We start from the raw sequence: 9144 nt of genomic DNA, 5'->3' as shown, positions 1-9144 counted from the left end.
TTAATTTCATTGTATTTTTTCGCCAAAATATTAAATATAAAAACATGCAAAAATTAAATTTTTGATTTGTTTCTTAAATAAGAAAAACACATTTCATATTTTTCATTATTTTTTATTTTATTTATAAATTTTAGATCAAAAAAATATTTGTTTTACTTTTATTAGGAAAACTAATATATTTTTTTTATGTATATAGAAAAGTTTTTATCAGAAAAATTATTTTTTGTACAACGATTAAGTTTTTGAAGTACCATAAATACCCGCAAAACCTATGTTTTGCCAAAAACATCGCTTAAGCCAAAGGGTGATTGCATAAAATTTAGATAAAATAGTTTGGTAAAACTCTGAACGTATATTTTGTTTTTTATTACATTTTTTTCGTTAATTTCATTGAACCTTTTTTGCCAAAATATTAAATAAAAACAATACTTTTTTTTTCAAAAATTAAATTTGTAGTTTTTTCTTAATAAAAACGCATTTGTTCATACTTTTTTATAATTTTTTTTTTTTAATAATTTTAGATCAAAAAAATATTTGTTTTATTTTAAGTAGGAAAAATATTTTTTTTTATGTTTATAGAAAATTTTAAAACTTTAGAAACATTATTTTTTGTAAGAAAATAAAGATTTTAAGTACTAAAAATAATAGCAAAAACTGTGTCCTGCCAAAAACAATGTTTAAGCCAAAGGGTGATTGCATAAAATTTAATTAAAAGAACATTTAGTTTTTTGTACAAAAATTATTTTTTTGTTAAAATTTTTTTTTTTTTTTTGTAAAAAGAAAAAGTTTTTAAGTCCCCAAATTACCCGAAGTCTTGTAAGTACCAAACAAATCATCGAATCAACGGTTGATTTATAAACTTTAGACCAAACAAATATTTTTTTAATTTTACAAAAAATATTTTTCCATACAAAACATAAAAAAATGTTTTTTTTTTGTATAAACTCTCCATTAAAACTTGAAAAAGGAAGAAAAAATGGATTTATTTCTTAGCACCTGTTGAGTATTTTAAGAAAACTCAGCACACAAAATCTTCTTGAGCATTTCCTAAGCGGCTTTTTATGGATTTTTTATTTTTATTGAGAGGTGTGAACTAATTTTACATCAAAAAAAGAAACGGTTAGCCAAGTTTTACTTGTTTTTATTGAGACATTCTTACGTAAGAGGCAATCAGAAGGCTTGTTTACCTCAAAAGCTATTCCAAATTGTATACAATCAGCCTCACTTTACTCAAAATTGCTAAAAAAATGTTTACGCTTTTAAAATAAAACCTGATATTAATTAAATAACTGAAAGATTTTACAAAAAATACATATAAATGTTTGGAATTTTTAATCAAGAAATTTTTGCAACAAAATTGCTTTTAAGAAAATTTGTTCTAAGGCTTTGAGCTCGCCTTTAATAAACTCATGCTATTTCATTCAGAAACTTCAATTTTTTTTTTCATAAATCAATCATTAATTTGCCCTTTCATATTTTCATTAAGAAACTGCAATTAAAACCTCGTTTAAGTTGCAGTAATATCAAGCAATTCCCAGCAACAGAGCCAACATTTCTATTAACATTTGGGGTTTGGTGACAACAGAAGGCTAGCAGAGTAGGTGTGGAACTTCAACCAGGGAATGTTAATAACATTAATCACATACATATATGAGGAATGCTGCTGAAGTGACGGTTCCTTGAACCGACTGTCGTGGGAACGACATTAATCACATCAATATCTCTGCTTGAACTGCTCGTATTTTCATGTAAAGAGGGGTATTTGCAAGGCTTCTCGTTTTGATTAGCTCTTTTACGATTTCTTATTGCCAAAGAATGCGAGTTTTACCTTTGTTTATGTATTATTATCGAAAATATATATTTATGCTAAAAATTAAGTAAAAAGCAATTTTCTTTACGAATATTTGGTTACACAAAATTTAATTTTGATACCTCTTTTGTATGGATAGGTACGGCTTAGGCGTCGTCGGAAAGCAACTTGCTCAAAGGGGTGGTAGTCACGCATGGCAGTAGGCAAATATATTGTAATTATTTAGAAGACTAGACCTTTGACCTTTATTACGAAAAAAAATATGTTCTGCCAAAAAATTAGTTGAACCAAGGGGTGATTGCATAAAATTCAGATGAAAAAAAAACTTTTTTTATGAGAAATTATTTTTGTGGAAGAGAAGCACCAAAATAGCCGAAAAAACTAATTCCTGCCCAAACAAATTTTTTAAACCAAGGAATTATTGCATAAATATATATATAACTATATTAAAGATTAAAAAAAAAAAATTTTTGTATTGTATAAAATTTAGGTAATATTTTTTTTGTCAGAAAAATATTTCTTTGTAAAAAGCGAAAGTTTTAAAAGTACCAAAAATACCCGAAGTCTTGTAAGTACCAAACAAGTTTTTGAACGAAGGGGTGATTTATAAATTTTAGAAAATTTTAGACCACAAAAATCGTTTTTGTTTTGTTTTTACTAACGATATTTTACAATTTAAAAAAAATCTTTTTATTTTTTATTTAACAAAGTTTTGTATATTTCTTTTTGTTTTAATAACAAAAACACACTTCTTCAGTTTTTTTTTGATAGACTTAAAATCAAAAAAATATTTATTTTATTTTTAGAAGAAAACATATTCTTTTATGTTTACTGTTGTTTACTCCTCTCGGGAGCATAGGGCCTCGACAAGACTCTTCCATCGTACAAGGTTCAAATATATATTTCTTTTATTTTTAGAAGAAAAACATTTTTGTGTTTCTAGAAAATTTTGATCAGAAAAATTTTTTTTTTGGCAAAAAGAGAAAATATTTCAAGTACTACAAGTACCAGATTTCTTGTAGGTGCCAAACACAATTTTCGATTCCGTGGGTAATTTATAAATTTTCGATCACAAAATTTTTGTTATTTTTACAAAAAATACTTTTTCTTGCAAAATATTAAATAAAACATTTGTTTGTTTTTGGTTTTTTTGCAAAAACTCACATGTGTGCTTTTTTTTTAGATAACAAAAATATTATTCATATTTTTTATATAATTATTATTATTTTTTTATTATAAATTTTAGATCAAAAAAATATTCTTTTTTATTTTAGAAGGAAATATGTTTTTTTATGTTAATAGAAAAGTTTTTATTAGAAAAATTATTTTGTAAAACAAGAAAGTGTTTTAAGTACCAAAAATACCCGATTACCCCAAAAAAATGTTCAAACCAAGGAGTAATTGCATAAAATTTAAGATCAAAAAATATTTTTTTATTTTTACAAAAATACTTTTTCTTACAAAATATTTAATAAAAATATACATTTAAATATTTTTTTTTTTTTTGTAGAAAATATGTTATGCAGATATTTTTACATTAAAAAAAATTAAATAAAAAAATATTTTTTATTTTTACAAAACTACTTTTTCTTACAAAATATTAAATAAAAATTTATGTATACATATATTTTTTTTGTACAAACTAAGTTTAACAGATCATTTTTCAAATAATAAAAATTAATCAAAAACAGATAAATTTTATATCAAAAACTCATTTTTTATTTTTATAAGAAAACATTTTTTTTTGTTTATAAGCAAAAAAACTTACTTAACTGAAATATTTAATTGAAAAAAAAATTTTTTTTTGTTTTTTAATAGGACTATGAATAAGTTCGTTTCGGTTTTACAACAGATGGCGTAACTTGATTATTATTCCATCGATCCACATTTCCAAACATTCATTGGAGAGCTACTGTCGTAAGGCACAAACGTCAGTATAAGTTTTTTATTTGAAGCGTAAACAACAATATTTTTACCACACTTGAAAATGTCGAATTTCGTGCCAAATAATGTGTTTTTGCGGGGAATTCTTCTTCATTATTTTAATATGAAGAAAAAAGCAGCCGAAAGTCATCGTATCTTGGTGGAAGTTTATGGTGAGCATGCTCTATCTGAGCGAACGTGCCAGAAGTGGTTTGCACGCTTTAAAAGTGGTGATTTTGGCTTGGAAGACGAAGAACGCGAGGGTGCGCCGCCAAAGTTCATGGATACCGAATTGGAGGAATTGCTCGATCAAGATCCGGCTCAAACGCAAGAAGAGGTTGCAAAAACTTTGGGAGTTGATCAATCAACCATTTCCAAACGTTTAAAAGCCATGGGAATGATCCGAAAGGTAGGCCATTGGGTGCCGTATGAATTGAAGCCAAGAGACGTTGAACGCCGTTTTATGGCATGCGAACAACTGCTTCAACGGCACAAAAGAAAGGGTTTTTTGCATCGAATTGTGACTGGCGATGAAAAGTGGGTCCATTACGACAATCCAAAACGTCGGGCAACGTATGGATACCCTGGCCATGCTTCAACATCGACGTCGGCGCAGAATATTCATGGCCTGAAGGTTATGCTGTGTATCTGGTGGGACCAGCTGGGTGTTGTGTATTATGAGCTACTGAAACCGAATGAAACGATTACGGGGGATGTCTACCGACGACAATTGATGCGTTTGAGCCGAGCACTGCGAGAAAAACGGCCGCAATACGCCGATAGACACGACAAAGTTATTTTGCAACATGACAATGCTCGGCCACATGTTGCACAAGTGGTCAAAACATACTTAGAAACGCTCAAATGGGATGTCCTACCCCACCCGCTGTATAGTCCAGACCTTGCGCCATCCGATTACTATCTCTTCCGATCGATGCAACATGGCCTGGCTGACCAGCACTTCCGTAATTACGATGAAGTCAAAAAATGGATCGATTCGTGGATTGCGGCAAAACCGACCGAATTTTTCACAAAGGGAATCCGTGAATTGCCAGAAAGATGGGAAAAAGTAGTAGTAAGCGATGGACAATATTTTGAATATTAAATTTGTAACCATTTTACGTCAATAAAGTTTCAAATTTCGAAAAAAACCGCACGAACTTATTCATAGTCCTATTATATAAATTTTTCCCATTTTTATAAGAAAATATATATTTTTTGGTTTTTAAAATAAAACAAGTTTTTTATATTAATACAATACTTTTTTAAATTTTGTTTTCTACTTTTGTAAGAAAACATATATCGTTTTTTTAAAAGAAAACAATTTTTTTTATTTACAGGAAAATATTTTTTGTTCCAACAAAATCCAACAAAATTTTCCTTATTATTAAGGGATTTATAAATTTTAGATCAAAAATGACTTTTTGAAATATTAAAATTTTTTTATATTTATAAGAAAAAATATTTGTTTATCTAAATTTTTTAAATTAAAAAAATTATACAAAAATGCGTTTTAATTTTTTTTCTAAAAAACAAAAACCACAAAGCTTTCCTTACCAAAAACATTTATTTTTCATTTTATATTAGTAAGAAAAAATATATTTTGTAAGAAACCTTTTTGGGTTCTTTTTATTTGGATAAACAAATACTGAAATACATTTTATTTTAATTTAGTTTCCGATATTTTTCTATTCAGCATTTTTTATTGTGAAAATAAGCGATTTTAACAATTTCAAAATTTCAACAAAAGCAAGCCTTTATCAGGCCAAAATTTGAGATTTTCTTTAAAATTTCTCATTTCTTATTAAAAGAGGAGCGCTTTAGACTTTTCTTTAGACATATCATAAAAAACCAAAATCCTCTTATTTTCTATTTAACTTCCTAAATGAAAAATTCATATAAAAGCATGAATTTATTGTTTTAAAAAATTTAAACAATTTCATTCAAGAAAAATTAAATATTTCAAAAAAATCAAAAATTTCTCATTGTCAACGCCTCACCCAATATTTTCGTGCAATGCGTGTACGTGTGCGGTCTATTTTAAGCCTCCAATATTTAAATAAAATTTTTGTTATATTTTTGTTTTTGCTCACTTTTGATTTTTCTCGTTTCGTTCTTATTAACGAAAGTTTTTGAGAATTTCATGCCTTTGCTTTACGTCCAACAACAGCAATAAAAAATACATAAATAAAAAATTTTTATTGCACTGTGACGCACCAAAACAAGGTGAAATTTGTAAGCGAGAAAATGAAGCAATGGCGTCTTATTTGGGGTGATTGTTTAAATTGATTGTAAAGATTGTAAAGATATTCAACATTTATAAAAAATTACATACACATATATATGGACAATAGTTGATGGAAAGCCATTTTGATTACTAGAAATAAAATTTCACAGGAAATACTTGCATGCCTTTAATACTTAAATTGATTAAATTAAATGAATTCAAATATAAATTTGTAAAAGGTTTTCTTTGAATTATAAGTGTACACAGAATGCAAAATTATGTTAAGATTGGGTAGCGCTGGCTGATCTGTAAAAAGATCTCACTAGACCTCTAGAGACTATAGTGTTACCAGTGCTAAAATTAAGTTTCATTAAAAAAAATAAAAATAAAAACAAAAAACTTGGTTGGAATGTGCAAAGTTCTATCTCTACAGAACCACCTGCCTCTCTCCCAAAGCGAAACTGTAGGGATTGGATGGTAAAGCCTACGAGCCTGTGTAGAAGCACGACGTAAAATATTTCATATGATATTCTGGATATTAACACTTGACAGTTTACCAATAACTCGATACCCCGATGTCTTTTCAGTACCGAAAATGCCGTACTCATTTTGTTTTTTATGTTAAAAAGTAGAAAAGATTTTGCAATAATATATTCTGGAATGCAAGGTGAGGTAGATTAGACTAGATTTGTGGGGGGGTTGGACAAATCCAATCTCTCAGTCAGGAGACCATTGTACTACACCCGGATAGATTTTAGTAGAAATAATAGTGATAGGAAAGCTAAAATGGGTTAGGTAGGAATTCGACAGACAATGAACGACATGCATAAGAGAATATCACCACCTTCTTAAGTTCCCGACCACCGAATGCGTCAATCGGAGTCCAACCACAAACTACCGCGGATGAAAAGCTCCAGCTTACCCGTGAGAGCCGCGTAACACTGGCACAATTACGTTCTGGATATTGTAGCAGATTAAACTCCTACTTATCCAGAATTAACTGCAACATACCAAACATATGTCCTGCATGTGAAGGCACTCCGAACGACACTAACCATCTTTTCACATGCTCCTCGCAACCCACTCATCTAACACCCCTCTTCTTCTGGACCCAACTTGTCGAAACAGTATGTTTCCTGGGCCTACCTTTAGATGAGTTAGACGAAGACGATTGGTGATATACACTACACTGACAAGGCTTGTATTACTGCTACAACAACAACAACAACCATGAGTTCGAAACGTGAGGTCAAACTTTAATTTCATCCAATTATTCACTCATTCAGGGACGAAATTGGTGTATTTCATTCAAGTGGGCCTTTGCTATTGCAACCACATAATCGAAACCTGTGGTTCATTAAGTAAAATTAAAAATAGTTTTTATATTCAAGACTATTTTCTTTTATTGGGATTTTTAGCCCTTTCTCATGAATTCATACTAGACTGAAGAAAGTCAATATCCGCTCATATTTTACACCTAAAAAGAAGTTTAGACCTCGACCACCCTTTATAAAGGGTGGTTAAGTTTTAAGGGCCGGTGTTGATTTTGAATAAAATACAATTTTTTTAGGAAATTATCATCATTTCTCTTTATTATGATAATATTGATATGGCTCAATTATGTGTGGAATAAAATATGGGCCAAATGGCCGCCGCGGCACACCTCCATCCGATGGAGGCTTATCGACGTACACCTTTTCTTTCAAATAACCCCAAAGGAGGAAGTCCAATGGTGTCAAATCACATGATCTTGGCGGCCAATTGACATCGCCGCGACGTGAGATTATTCGGCCATCAAATTTTTCGCGCAAAAGAGCCATTGTTTCGTTAGCTGTGTGACAAGTGGCACCGTCCTGCTGAAACCACACATCTTTCACATCCATATCTTCCAATGCGGGCCATAAAAAGTTCGTTATCATCTCACGATAGCGAACACTATTCACAGTAACTGCCTGACCGGCCTCATTTTGGAAAAAATACGGTCCAATGATGCCACTGGCCCATAAACCGCACCAAACAGTCACTCTTTGTGGGTGCATTGGTTTGGGTTATCATTCGCCCAAATGAGGCAATTCTGCTTATTGACGAATCCACTGAGGTGAAAATGTGCCTCATCACTGCGGATGATTTTCTTCGATATGTATTTTAATTTGAACGCCCGTTTTCATAATAAGCCTGAATAACTTTAACGCGTTGCTCGATTGTGTATATTTCCATGGTTCAAATTGAGTTAGTCTGATATTGAAAAATGTCAAATGAAATGCAGAAAAAACTTGAAGTTTAGGTGTGGTTCACATTCAACATCGGCCCTTAAAGTTTAACCACCCTTTACCATACATTATACTTACATACCACCGACAGTGGATTCTCTAAAAATTATAAGTACTCTTAATAAAATTTACTGTAGACTGACGTACGTTGCAATCATTTAGAGGAATTCTGCTGCTTTAGTTGATTCTCATTTCTTATTTCATGGGCTCGCCTTTTACGAGTAGTTTGATCAGAAATCAGCAACTCAATCTTATCTGCCACAAATCAACCAGCAGACGACGAAATGTGCTGCTTTATTTTCTAAACAAACATTTTTTCTTAGATTTTTCGTTGCCGTTAATGCCAAAAATCGAACAACGCACAGCAATTCATTTGCAGTTTTCTCTTTTACTATGCCAAAAGGTACTCGTACGTAAATACATAAAAACCAAAAGAAGGAAACGTTAATAGCAACAATAACAAATCACAAGTATTGTGCGTTACAACGAATTGCTTTGATTTTGTCTTTGCTTTCTTGTCTTTTTTCACCACTGTAGTGTAGTACCTGCTGCCTTCGCTTTTGCTGAATTTTTCGGCTGCTCACACATTTTTAGGGTCAAACTTGCTCTATTCTGTGCGCTTTCATGAATAATTTAATAGCTGCAGATGCACTTGATGGGTATTACTTTACCTGTGTATGTACTTACATACACACACACACACTCGCATACATGTGCATGTGTATAGGTGGATTTGAAGCATTTAACAAATCATTTAATAATTTGTCTTCATTTGGGTAACTCTCTTTTGTTATTAATTTGCATATTGGCTGATCAAATGAAAGCAAATTAAAAGTGAAAGTTCTTGATAGACGACGTAATAAATTAGTCAAAAGCAGTGTTGGGTTTGAAATGGAAGAATGTGTATGGATGTG

Source organism: Anastrepha ludens, chromosome 2 (assembly GCF_028408465.1).
Source record: "Anastrepha ludens isolate Willacy chromosome 2, idAnaLude1.1, whole genome shotgun sequence".
Classification (NCBI taxonomy): Eukaryota; Metazoa; Arthropoda; class Insecta; order Diptera; family Tephritidae; genus Anastrepha; species Anastrepha ludens.
The sequence above is the reverse complement of the archived record's forward strand: the minus strand, read 5'-3'. Positions refer to the sequence as shown.